The 13,478-nt window shown below is 37.3% G+C and overlaps 1 long non-coding RNA gene and 1 pseudogene across 1 annotated transcript in view; one reads left to right on the top strand and one right to left on the bottom strand.

The window, feature by feature from the left end:
• Positions 1-1,297: 1,297 nt before the first annotated feature.
• The window catches only part of LOC120586165 (uncharacterized), a 54,765-nt gene continuing 42,584 nt past the window's right edge, over positions 1,298-13,478 (bottom strand). Inside the window, exon 5 of the long non-coding RNA XR_005648614.1 lies at positions 1,298-1,655. This is a non-coding gene — a long non-coding RNA (uncharacterized LOC120586165). The remainder of the gene's footprint in view (positions 1,656-13,478) is intronic.
• Positions 5,204-5,318, top strand: LOC120586449 (uncharacterized; annotated as a pseudogene).

Here is a 13,478-nt window from a genome sequence, read left to right as displayed (position 1 = left end):
GACACCTAGAGCTACCCACAAATATCTTAGAATTAGAATAGGGGTGACAGGTACCTCAACATTTATAGTTCACTGTGTTAATTTCTAGGATGGAGCAAACTATACACAGTTTAGTTATGCATTACATTGTGATCATTTATGTCTTTCCTCCACTATAGTCTAAGCTCTATGAGGACAGGGATCTAGATTTTTCTTGTCACTCTTTCCCCAGAGCCTGACATATGACTGGTTCTCAAAAAATATCTGTTGAGTGAACAAAAGAATAAATGAATGGCCAAGTAATAGGGATATAAAAGAAATGAACTTAACTCTGCTAGGAAACAGATATAATGAAGGGCATGGTTAGAGGCCACATTCTGGAAGTCCTAATTTGTCTCCTTGTCAGTCATTATTGTTTCATTATATTGAAGACATAAAGAATAAAACTCATATACTTCCACTTCTCTTATTCATTCCAAAACACATTTTTGACATTTTAAAGCCAGGATATTTGTTTAAAAAATGGAGAATTTTCTATATGGAATTCAATGTCTAGGACCTATGAATTTATGTAAATGAAAATAAACAGTCTAGATGGTGACCACTGTCACTTTCAGTTTTGGTTTATTTATGTGACATTTGCTGGGTTCATTAACACCGAAAAAGAATAAAACATCAAATTAAAAACCACTTTAGATTTATTGCTATGAATTTTTGTATTTGCTAGTAGCTAATAGCACAGATTCTGAAAACAGATCCATTCTCTCCAGATAATGAGGCCTTCAGCAAGTTACCTAACCCCTTTCTGCCTCAGTTTCCTCATTTGAGATATAAAGACAATAATATTACTTCGTGGAATTATTATGAACAATAAATGAGTTAACATGTGTAAAACTCTTAGAAACAGTGCCTGTCACATAGTAAGCTCTAAGTAAGCGTTTGCTAAATACATAAAATCAGTATATCATCAGACTACTCCAATGAAAAGACAATGCATGATAAAGACAATTCTTTTAGAATTATGTTGGTGAAATTTTCATAGAAGGCTGTAGATTCAGAATAACCCAAATTAAAATAAATGGGTTGAACAGAGAGCTTAAAAAGGAAAAAAAACTCTTAGAACATGCTCAGATGAGCTGACACAAGACACAATTGCTTCCATTTTCTCATTTGAAAAATTCTCTCAGGGGAAAGTGATGACTTGAAGTTAAAAAGGATATTAACAATAATATTATTTTTAAAAGAGCATAAAGATGACTTTTAAAACTATTAGGTTTCACAAAATTCAGTAAAAAGGAGTAAACACCTATTTGGTGTGCATTCTTAAAGTTTGAAAATAATACGTAAAGAACATACATTATAGTACTGGTCTCTAAACCTGACCATGTGTCACTATTATCAGGGGAGCTTTGTCAAAATTGACACCCTGGAGATTGTGATTCAAGAGGCCTGGGGTAGAGTCTAGGTATATATATATTTTTTAATTCTCCCAGTGATTTCCAAGTACAGCCAGGTCAGAATGCATGAACACTTGCTATGGAGAGGTCTCTAGTAGTGTGACTGAATTATCCTTACCTCCTGCAACCTTGTTACCAACAACAATATCAAAAACCGTCAACATCAGACAGGATGAAGTCATGAGACAGGAGCACATGATGCCTGACCAACCCAAGGGTCTGAAATGGACAGCAAAAAAATGAACCATAAATCTCATAATAAATTAACCTACATTCAGGTTTAAAAGTCAAATACAAAATTGCAATAAAGAAGTGAGATGAAAAATGCCTTCACAGCTGAAAATATTTCCTAGATTTGTTTTACCACCAGACATATAGCCCACTGGGTGATGCAGGTGTCTGCAAGCTGACGGTCCCACTCTAATACCTCAGACTACCTCTAGAGCATCACGTTCTAAACTGAAACTGTGTTCTAAGAGGGAGATTGACTAGGCTAATTTTCAGTAAGCATGCACCAGTATGGCCCGTTTGTTAAAATACTGGACGCTTTAGTGCCAGTTGGTAAATAGCTGCTACTTAGAGCCTTCTGTTATTTCAGATCCTCGCACAGAACTTCATCCCCTCCTCAAACCAAGAAGTTAATGCCAGGCATAGTTAGGTCTCCATTCTGATGGGCTGTACCTGTGCCAGCTGTATTGTTAATATTTTTTAAATGGAAATATCAGAAAGCTACTAACCAGGATTGGTAATTGCCTGAAAAATATTATCAGAGGAAGAACCTGTGGAAGATGAGCCTGGAAAGAAGACTTGAGATGGGATGGGGATAAGAGGAATCTGAGCGCTGCCCTCAAATACATGAATGGACTTGTGTGAGAAATAAATTAGATTTATTCCGCGTAGTTCCAGCGGGAGAAATTATGCACAATGATTGGAAGTTACAATGAAGGTGATGTCAATTCTATACAAGGAAGAACTTTTGAATGCTGGTGTTCTCCAACAATGGAACTGGCTTTGTGAGAACAGTGAGCTTCCTGAAGAGGCACAGGAAGGAAGCAATGACTCTGAGAAGAGTGTTGCGGCTGCAACTGCTTCTGCCCCAGGTGGTGAACTAGAGAGTTCAGCTGGTCCCACATATGCATGTTCATCTGAATCCTCTGTGAAACCGTTTTTAAAATAAACTATTTGTAAGAGAAGTATTAGGTTCACAGCAAAATTGAGTTAAAAATACTCAATAGGATATCCATATACTCCCTGCCCCACATACACACAGCCTTTCCTACTATCAACATCTTGCACCAGAGTGATACATTTGTTACAATCGATAAACCTGCATTAATACATCGTTATCACCTGAAGTCTGTAGTTTAGAAGTCTGTAGACATTAGAGTTTACTCTTGATGTACATTCTATGGGTTTTGACAAATATATAATAACATATGTCCACCATTATCAATGGAATTTCAAATCTACTAAATCAGTATTATTTGGCATTGGAGTTTGGGAATCAGCAGTTAGAGTTCTTCGCATGATGTTGACACACAGCTAGTTTTGGAAATCTGCATTCGATGATCTGTAAGTTTCTTTCCAACATTCAGATTCTACAATTCTATCCACTAAAACTCACAATAACTTTTTTTAAAGGAGTACATGGCTCTTGAAACCGGACCAGAGCTTAGAAGAGAATCTGTGGAATATATATAAAGATATATATATATATATATATATATATATATATATATATATATATATATATATAAGGCATTTATCAAAATTCAAGATTTATGTGCCTATATATATGTACATATATATATCTGTATATATATATACATACACATACAATACCATGCACACACACATACACACATACACACACTGTGGGAGGTATATATATATATATATATATATATATATATATATATATATATAGGCATTTATCAAAGAAGTATATATATATATATATAACATGTCAAGCACTACGCTAGATCCCTGTAATTCTTATAAGAAGTCTGTAAGGTAATTGTTAATATATATTCCCATCTAATAGAAAACAAACTGAGGTTCAGACAGGTTAGGTAAGCTGACAAAGGTCACAGAGCCAGTAAAAGGCAGAGCTGGGATTCAAATAGATTTGATTGACACTATTCCCCTTACACCTCACAACTGAACCCTGACCCATTCCCTGAGTCAAGAGAAAGGCAAAGCAATTACCTAGAGCTGTACTTGGACCACTCCCCTGGGATGTGGAAATAAACTGTAGTGGTTATTAAGAGCACACACCTTTGAGTCAAACCTGGATTCAAAGCTGGGTCTACCACTAACTAAATATATAATCTTGGGGAAATTATCAAACATCTTTAGCTTGATTTCCTATCTATAAAATGAGGCTGATAATATTGCAATATCTAATTCCTGGGGTTACCATGAGTATTGTATAAAATGCTCTATGTGAAATAATTAAGATTCACCTGATATTTAATGTATGCACTCATCTTATTATTAATCCTTCCTTGGGTAATATATGGTATAAATGGGCCACATGCCAACTGAATGCAAAAAGAACCTTTTCTGATTGATGGGGGCATAGACAGCATAAGCTGATTTATAGGGTTAGTTTGATGGGGCAGAAAAAATGTAACTCACTTAAACTCTTCTTACAGATCACTTTTTTAAAATGCTTCTTTTTTAGACCATTAATTTTTAAGACAAACCAATACGTTGTTTAGGGATACATAATTAGGTGATAACACTACAGTGAAAACAAGGACACGAACAGCTTGCTATCTTTGTCAGGACACTTACCTGCAGGAGGAAGGAAGAGGGTTAGATTAGGTGGGACCATTGAGATAGGTGCCAATATATGTCCTGTTTCGTGACTTTACTGGTTTTTTTTTTTAATATACTGATGTTTGTTCTTTATATAAGAATTTGTTTTATAATTCATGAAAGTAAATTAGTGTTTATCCAGAAAAATTAAGGCATTTATCAAAGAAGTATATATCCAACAGTAGTTATTTCTAGTTTTTCCCACGATTGACAAAAAAAAATCTAGTGGAAAATTGTCTGTTATGGTCATTGTTATTTTCCTTAAAATACTTCAGTATCAGCATTGTGATATTATATAAGTGCTGATTAGTTCAAACTTTCATTCTTGAGATATTCAGGAAAATTCTTTTAAGAATTCAGCTGGCATTATGTCAGAAAAGACCATTCCCCATGGGTGGCTACTCTAAGTCTTTCTGCTGGTCATATCTTGATTGACAACTGATTCTTTGCTAATTAGCACATTATGTCAAATGGGTTTTTATTGGTGAAACTAATAACTGTTTATTTGTATGATGCATGCTAAAAATTTTCTCCCATTGGTGCAATTAATGGCATTCAAAGAATATGGATTGTCTAGAGTTGTTAAAGATCTGTCCACTTTTGCATGCACAAGAGAGGAGAGCATCCTGTTCCCTTAGGAGATGGAACCTAATCCTAATACATGCTATACCCAGTCATTAATTTGATGACATGAGACTGGCTATAGGCAGAAACATGCCAATGTGTACTCTGAAACATGAAAACATGAAAGAACAGATTACTGGGACTTCATGGAGCCTACAGATAAGTTTATAAATGGTTTCATACCTGCTTGCTAATGAATATTTGTTGAATACATATTTGAATACATAGCAAAATTTAACCTGAGACATGTATTCATTATAGCCTGGTAGTGAGGTTGTGGGAAAGAAGCTAACCATTGCCACCTCAAATATCTTTTCTGAGTCTACAGCCATGCTACCCTGAACAAGCCTGATCCCATCTGATCTCGGAAACTAAGCAGGGTTGGGCCTGGTACTTGGATGGGAGATCACCTAGGAAGACCAGATGCTATAGGCATAAAAAATAAAACAATAAGGGATCGTAAACTGACAAGATCCTTGCAATCTGTGAGGTTAACCAAGAGTTGCCTCACCTAAAAAAATAATAATAATAATAAATAAATAAATAAATAAATAAATAAATAAATAAATAGATAGATAGATAGATAGATAGATAGATAGATAGATAACTATCTTTTCTGACTCCTGTTATCTATCAAAAAGAAAGAACCTGAAGGTTTTGCATGACTAACAAAACTCAAGTTGGTTCACAACAGGGTCTTCTCCTTTTTATTGACCTTTTTCTGAAATTATTGACATTTTGTAAATTGAGTGAGTTATTCCGCAAACAGAAAATAAATCAAAATACTCAGTAGAAAGATAAGTAAAAGACACATGCAGGCATTTCACCAAATAAATTAAATATGGTTGATAAACACAAGGATGGGAGCAGGGAGATCAGTTATGAATGCTGCAATGGTCCAGGAGAAAGTGGCAGTGGTTTGAAAAAGGTGGTAGTGGTAGAGATGGTTAAGATTAGTCAGTTGTAAAAATGGTTTAGGTGTGGAGATATGAGAAAAAGAAAAGATCATGAATTCCCTCCAAGGCTTTTGGCATAAGTGGCTGGGTAGAAAGTGGTATCATTTGCTGAGAGTGGAGCACAGGCAAAGAAAATGTTTCTTTGGGGGAGGGGGTAATGTGGAATCAAGAGTTTAGAGTCAGAAATATTAAATTTGGGATGCCTGTTAAATACGCAACTAGAAACGAGTAGACAACTGAATTTCAGAGTTTGGAATTTTGGGGAGTGGCCAGCCCTGAAGAGGCAGCATTTAAAACCACAGAAGTACATGAGCTGATCTAGGGGACAGAGAGAAAGTACAGGGCAAGGAGTTCTAAGAATGAGCCCTAGGTCATTCTTCATAGTTAGAGATAATGAAAAAAAACAAGGGAGATCCAGCAAAGAGAATGAGGAGGGCCAGCCAATAGGACAGGCAGAAAAGCAGAAGTGTTGGTGCTCCAGAAATCAAGTGAAGAAAGTATTTCAGGAAGGAAGGAAAGAGTGAAAACTTGTGTTAAATGCTGTAGGGAAATCAAGAGAGATGAGGAATGAGAACTGACCATGGAATTTAACCATGTGGAGCACACTAGAAATCTTGATAAGAAAAGCTTCAGTGGCATGAGGGGAAAGGAAGTCTAAATGGAGTGATTTCAAGAGAGACTAGGAAGGGAGGCAGTCGAGATAGCAACACAACTGAATTTGCAGAGTTTATTTAAAAAGCGTATCCCATAGAATAAAGACATCATGCTGCACGTCAGACACCAAGATGTGTGTCTCATGACTTTGAAAGAAGACAAAATTGTTCTACATTCAGATGATACCTTATCACAGAAGATGGATTATTAGAAATGTCATAAGGAGCAGTAGTCGCTCAAGGATCTATCTCTACTCTCCTAGTCCTTTCTTCTACCTTTGCTCCTTTGGAAAACCTCCATAAGCCTAGTCTCTCTTTTCTGCTCTCATCTCTTCTCCTCTCTTCTCCCATCTCCTGTCCCTCTCTTCATCTAGGCCCCCTGATTGCATGATTGATTACATACCTCCTTACCACACCCCTACTCCTCTTCTGTGAACAACCAACCAGAAGCTAACAAGCTGTTCCAGGTCACATAGTCCCTCTGACTCGCTAGACTGTCACCAATCCTAGAAATGTCTCCAGGCGAAATTGCTTTCTTCCTCCAAAATAGCTAAACCAGCCTGAGTCTGACCAAAATTGGTTGACAACTAGTCCTCTTGTCCTAGCCTGTTTCTTGAGTCTCGCCTAAGTGTGGGAAGAGTGATGCTCTCTAAGATATTATCGTTGAAATCTGATCTCTGCTAACAAGGAGCAGAGACTCAAGTGGGAGAAGTTATCTCTTCTCTCACTTTCCCTTAGCTAATGGAAAATGAGCGAGTTCTCACTTATTTTGTGAATACCACATCCCCTTCCTTCCAAACCTACCTAGGTCCATGTAAGTGAGTCAGCTTCAGAAAACACTCATGGCAGGCCCATGCTAGCTCAGGTTCCCATGGAATGGGAAAAGCAGACCTTGTGTTTGGGCCCTTTGGCTAAATTGTTTTAAAGTCATTGTCATTTCTCTGAGGTTCATAACCCTAAGATACCACTTTTTCTGATGACCACCTAGATTTCTTGGTACTGACTAGATTAGAAGATCTCTGAGCAAACATGTCCTCCAGGGACCAGATAGGAAAAGGGAAGGGAAATGAAGAAAACAAGACAAATTTAGAGACACTGAAAACAGCCAGGAACATTTCTAGCCAGAGGTGTCCTTTCTGATGGTACTAAATGGGTTAAAAAGCCATCTCATCAGATCAGAGGAACACATGAGAAACCAAAACTGTGAGTCAATAGGTATTGATTTACCCCTGTTGTGTTTTAATGAAGTTTCAAAAGAAAAATTATACCCCAAGACAGGTACACATCTATAGTGTCCAGCTTTCCTGGGAAGGTCAATCAAGGGTCCCACAAATTAAATGCATAGAACTGGAGTGATATTTCTGTTTTTTATTGAAGTAGAAATCCGAAGTTTTTGCAAATATAACAAGTGGGACCAGGAAATTTGTCTTTTCAACTCATTAAATAGTTTATATTTTAGCTAATTCAATAATAAGGGCACCAACTGAAGCAGAACTAGAGTTGTAAATTACCTCTAAGTTCCATAAATCTTTTCCGTTAAGAAGCAGGCTGGGGCCTGGATATTTTGCCCCCCAATACTAAGACATTTTAAATAATTCTGGATTACGTGAAAATATTCTGTGTCTAAGAAAAAAAATATTTAATTGAATTGGGATTTTTTTTATACACCCATTAGATTCACAAATTCTCTAAGTTCAGGATTGCAGCACTCATGTACTGATAAGAAAAAAAATTAATAGGGTCCAAAAAGAACGTAGCTAATTTTACAAAAAGGAGCTCTATCTCGTATAGAAACTGCGGACAGAAACGGCTCCTGCTATGGACACAGGGCTGGTCCACAAAGAGATGGAGACCAGAAACTATGTGAAGAAGAATGCAGCACCTTCGGCAGTTCAAGGGCGGGGTTGGGGGGCATGGAGGGGATCCTTTGTTTTATCACTTTCAAGGGGAATTCCCTTATCTATTATTTTCTCTTTTATAGCTTTTTCATTCTCCAACTGAAATTTATTGGCTTCACAGTGACCCTAGCTCTTCTTGAAGCTTCCTTGAGAGCATATTGAGGCATGCTGATACCTCAAAGCATTTCTATAATTTTCAGAAAATGAGAAGACCAAAGCTGTTAAGCTCAGCAGGTAAGGACAACTGCAGAATGAAATAGAAAATGTATTTCAACAAGCCCAGAGAGTGAAGGCCAGCAGGCTGGGCTTCACTGGGCTTTATAAACACACACTTTAGAATGCTAACCCACACCAAAATATACATTCCAAAAATAACAGTGTAGGCCAGTGAGCAGCACAGTCTCAGATCACCTGATTAATATCCTCCTCCTCTAGGGAGATGAGGAAGAGAAATTATAAAAAGATGAAGGTGAGGATTAACCAAATAAATATTTTTTGGTAAACCTTGAGGTGATATGAAAAAGGATATGAAAAAGACAATCTCTAGAAGGAAAATTAAGCATCTCTCCATACTAACTGAGCAGTTCATAAGAAAGTCGCTTCTCATTTCCAAGGGTATTGAAACACTTCTTCCAAGAAGTCTTCCCTCTGACTAATGGGAAGAGAGTTGTAGTAAATCACTTCTAAAGTTTCTCTCTCAAGCAAAATTGTAATCTTGGTAAAATATATCTTACAGATATTCTGATCCTTCCTCAAGTCTAAGTGCTTTGCATTTCCTATGTTATCATGCACATCTCCTCCTAGGCCCTTACTAGGGTGTGAACACATCCCAGACTCTAAATATTTTCCTTCCTTTTCTCTTCTATGTAAAATGTTTCTGTCCTATGTACTATTTCCCTAGATCCTGTCCTCAATCAAAGTTACAAGGAATTAGCAATATAAATAATATAGCTAGCAGATGTGCTATACTGATATGCTACAAATTAATGTCCATAATCTTGTTTAAATGCTTGCTTTTGTTAAAATTTGATTGGGCTAGCTGATCTTCAAATTCTCTCCCAAATCTAATGTTATAAAATTTTATGAGTAATTCTGATCAGAAAAATTGTAAACCTTGGGCCAAGCTAGTTGGCAAGTTGACCTTTTGGGGTCTTGTTTCTACTGGGTGTAAACTTGTCAGATATGATAGCTGCCCTTCAATCAGAAAGTTTAACAGCAACTTTTAGAAGTTGAAAAGCTCCTAAGAAACAAAGTCAAGATTCCAACCAGAGCTGTCTGAAGCCAAAGACCATGTTCCTTCTGTACTGTGCTTGTAATACTTAAGGCCAGGAAAGTACTGTACTATGAAAAGTTAAAGAGTTAGCTGGTTGGCGAGGAAAATTCCCTTTTCTCTGCCATATTCTTTCCATCTTGAACCAGTGGCAGAAAGAAAGCCATTGCAATCACTTACTCCCAGATTCAGTTCCTCTCCTGCATACACCTCTTCCCAAGTTCTGGCCCTCAGCCAAGCCTCTGATCCCATTCCCCTCTAGTTTCCCTAATCTAATTACAGCTCTTAGGAGACTCAATTATTCAAATAATAATCACAACATCCTGCTGAGTTCAAACAAAATATTTCTTAAAAACAAGTTCAAGGTGTTTTATAAATACTAAAAAGATAATAACTTCTTAAATGCATACAATGGTGGCTCTTCCTTTTCAAGGAACTTTAAAATTATTAACTAATTGGTGCCTTAATATAATATTAAACATCTTTTAACCTGTGGAAATAAGTGTCTCAGGGTAAGCAATTCTGACTCTTGCCTCACAGCACAGGGGGTTCTGACTCTCATTTTGTGGGGAGCAGCCTCCTGAACACAATGAGGACAGAGCAGAAAGTAAAGTGAGAACAAAGGCTGGAAGTTTATGGAAATCTTTCCATCTAGTAGACATGCTGCTCATAAGGCTCTTGTTTTGTTAAGATGTTCCTTCAGCCATATAATTTGCTATTTTAAAAGGTGGCTTCCATCAATTACAACAATGTGGTATATGATGTAAGGGAAAGCTAAAATCCTATGAACTATTACACAAGAGCTGACCTCACAATGGATAAAAGACTAAGCTAAGAGTAAACGCATGTGTGTTTGCTGCCTACCTGCCCTCTACAACCTAGAGGGCTCGCAACGATGCCTCAGTTGATCAAATGATACTCCCCTACTTCTGTGCTTGCTTCTATAGGGAACTGTGGCTTATTTCATCTACTGTTTTCTCATAACATGTTCTAATAGTTAAATAACATAATATTTTTTCTATTATTTTCTCTATTATTTGAAGACTTCCTTTAAGGATTTCTAAGTAACCACCATTTGCATGAAAACATGGTCTCTCAGGGGCACAACTTTGAAACTGACTTTAGAGACATACGTGAAACCCTTCTTGAGTTCCTAGAGCTGAAAGGCACACAAGTGTGATCTAAACTCAGCAGAATTCTGTACAAAAATGTGACCACATACAACATTCATGAAACCAGCTCTCTCAGAGCCAGTTAAGAAGGAGACAGAATTCAGCAAACCGATCTCTTGACAGATAGATGGACCTTAAAATTTTTGCAACAACAACTTGAACTGTCCTCCTTAAGGCTTAGTTATTTCAATGTCCTGAACAAAAACAACAATAACAAAAATCTAGATTGATCTTCAGTATGAAATGTTGACTCTCTTTTGACTTAAAGATGTTCTATAGATATGTTGGTAGCTCCCGTGTTCTTCCTAATCTTCGCTTAGCCGAAAGGAAGTCACCTCTCATCAGGAATCCTTAGACACTGTTACAGACTGAATGTTTATGTCTCCCCAAAATGCATATGCTGAATGTGACTGTATTTGGAGATAAAGCCTTTATGGAAGTAATTAAAGTTAAATAAGTCATAAGGGTAGAGCCTTGATCTGACAGAATTAGTGTCCTTATAAGAAGAGACACCAGAGTGAACTCAGTGAGAAGGTAGCAGTCTGCCTTTGCCAGGCACCTTGATTTTGGACTTCCCTGCCTCCAGAACTATGAGAAAATAAATTCCTATTGTTTAAGTCCCACTATATGTCGTATTTTATTATGACAACCTTGGCAGACTAATACAGATATCTGATTAAAAAGAGAGTACTCTACTGATTTGATGGGAAACATATGATTAAAAATATTTGCAACCTAAAATCAGCAATGGAACTTGCTTGTACAGTTTTTTTTTTTTTTTTTTTCAGTTCGGCTTCCATGGAAGAGTCCAGTTAAAGATCCTGGGGAATCATGACATCGCAAAATGATGACTTGATTTTTTTTTGTAATTGCCTTTCATGTTTAATTTATTTAAATAAAAGAATTTCCCACAGAACTACCTGGCTGGTCATCTGTACATTTACATTATTTGGCATTCATAACTCAGTACCTAAAGATACAGTAGACTCCCCAGGGCTCTACAGAAATTGTAATGTGCCAAAGACAGTTAATACTTATCAAATATTCCATAAGCTCCTCTATACTTCATAGTTTCTATTGCAGGTTCATTTGGAGTCATGTGACTAATTCTAGCCAAACAATTCTAAGTGGAAATGCATGTCACTTTTGGGCTAAGGCAGTTGAGAGCCAGTGAGCCTCTGCCACCTATCTTTCTCCATCCACAAAAACCACAGAAGCCACAAATTCCAGATTCCATAGCTGCAAAATAGACTGAGAAATAAGCAAGAAATAAGCATTTATTTGGTTAGTCCACGAGACTGCAAGGTTTTATTTGTTGTGGCAGCTAAGACTAATTATCCAAATACATCTTGAAACTCTCATTCCTACAGACGACTTCATGACTTCAATGCTATTTGAAGCTTGAATGTAAACTTGAAACTGCCTGCCAAGTCATGACAGACCATCAGCAATTGAGCATAGAGGGAACAAGGCAGATCAGGTATAGGTGTCTCCATAAGAACCACTTACTAAAATCCTTATATGTTCCTGGCCTGAGCTATATAATGTGGAGAGACAGAAGGAAAAAGACAGTTAAGGCTGTCACAATGCTCACAGTGATGTTCCCAATAAGGTTTTAGACTCCTGCCTCTCCTAATCAGGATGTTACTAATGTACTGGGCTGTGTTGCTGAAGGAATTACATAATTATTCCACACTGAGGTTTTATACATACCTAGAATGATGATCACATGAACTAACGTAATAAGAAATTAGGGTTTAATTGATGCCATGGGTTTCAACTCCAATTAGAGCAATAAAATCCAAAATTTGATTTACAGTAACTTTCCTCACCACAGCCTTGCCAAAGTGCTTAGGGGTTGTAAGAGTAATTAAAAATAATCAAAGAAGATAATGCTAATTAAAACCATAAGCTAGAACTAGGGTAATGGTTAGATTAATTGACATCTTAGCCAGTGCATTCCTTTATCTTATTCCAAAAGACCAGGGAACATTCTTTAGTCATTCGTATTCTCTTTACTACTGGGAAAGCTGAGGGACGTGGAGGCTATCTGGATGGGAAACATGGAAGACAGACTGGACCGAAACCCACATGGACCGCAAAGTTTATTTGTGTGCCTATGCTCCATCACAGTTCCCATGCTCTTTCCCTTTGTCTCCTTCCACTGCCATTCTCAGATGTTACTTTTCAGTTCTCAGAAGATAAAAAGGTTTTGTTTTTTCAGTTTTGCCTCTTTTGCTCCCATGGCATCTACCTGTTGCCTTTGAGTAGCAGAGAAACCAGGAGCGCTGCCCGGTGGCCCCCCCTCTACTGGCTTCTTCCAGAGGCTGCTTTTGAAATGGGGAGGGGGAGAGAGAAAGAGAGATTGAGGGAGGGAAGGGAAGAGAGAGAAAGTCAGACAGACACAGACAGACAGAGAGAATGATTTACTTCATGGATCTTACCCCTCTAAGATTCAGTGGAATCCTAATTATTAAAGCCTGATATAGCAACTTGTCAAGAGTATGAACCATTTGGTTCATATTAGGCCAACTCTCTCTACTGAAACCTTCCTTTACTCAGTGAAAATAATTTCTTTTTCATTCTCCCAGCTACCATAACAAGCACTTCAGTTGCTTCCTCTGAATGTTTCACAACATCGAAATC

The sequence above is a fragment of the Pteropus medius genome, unplaced genomic scaffold (assembly GCF_902729225.1).
Source record: "Pteropus medius unplaced genomic scaffold, Ma_sr-lr_union100, whole genome shotgun sequence".
Classification (NCBI taxonomy): domain Eukaryota; kingdom Metazoa; phylum Chordata; class Mammalia; order Chiroptera; family Pteropodidae; genus Pteropus; species Pteropus medius.
Note: the sequence above shows the minus strand (reverse complement) of the source record. Positions and strands in the feature narration are given on the sequence as shown.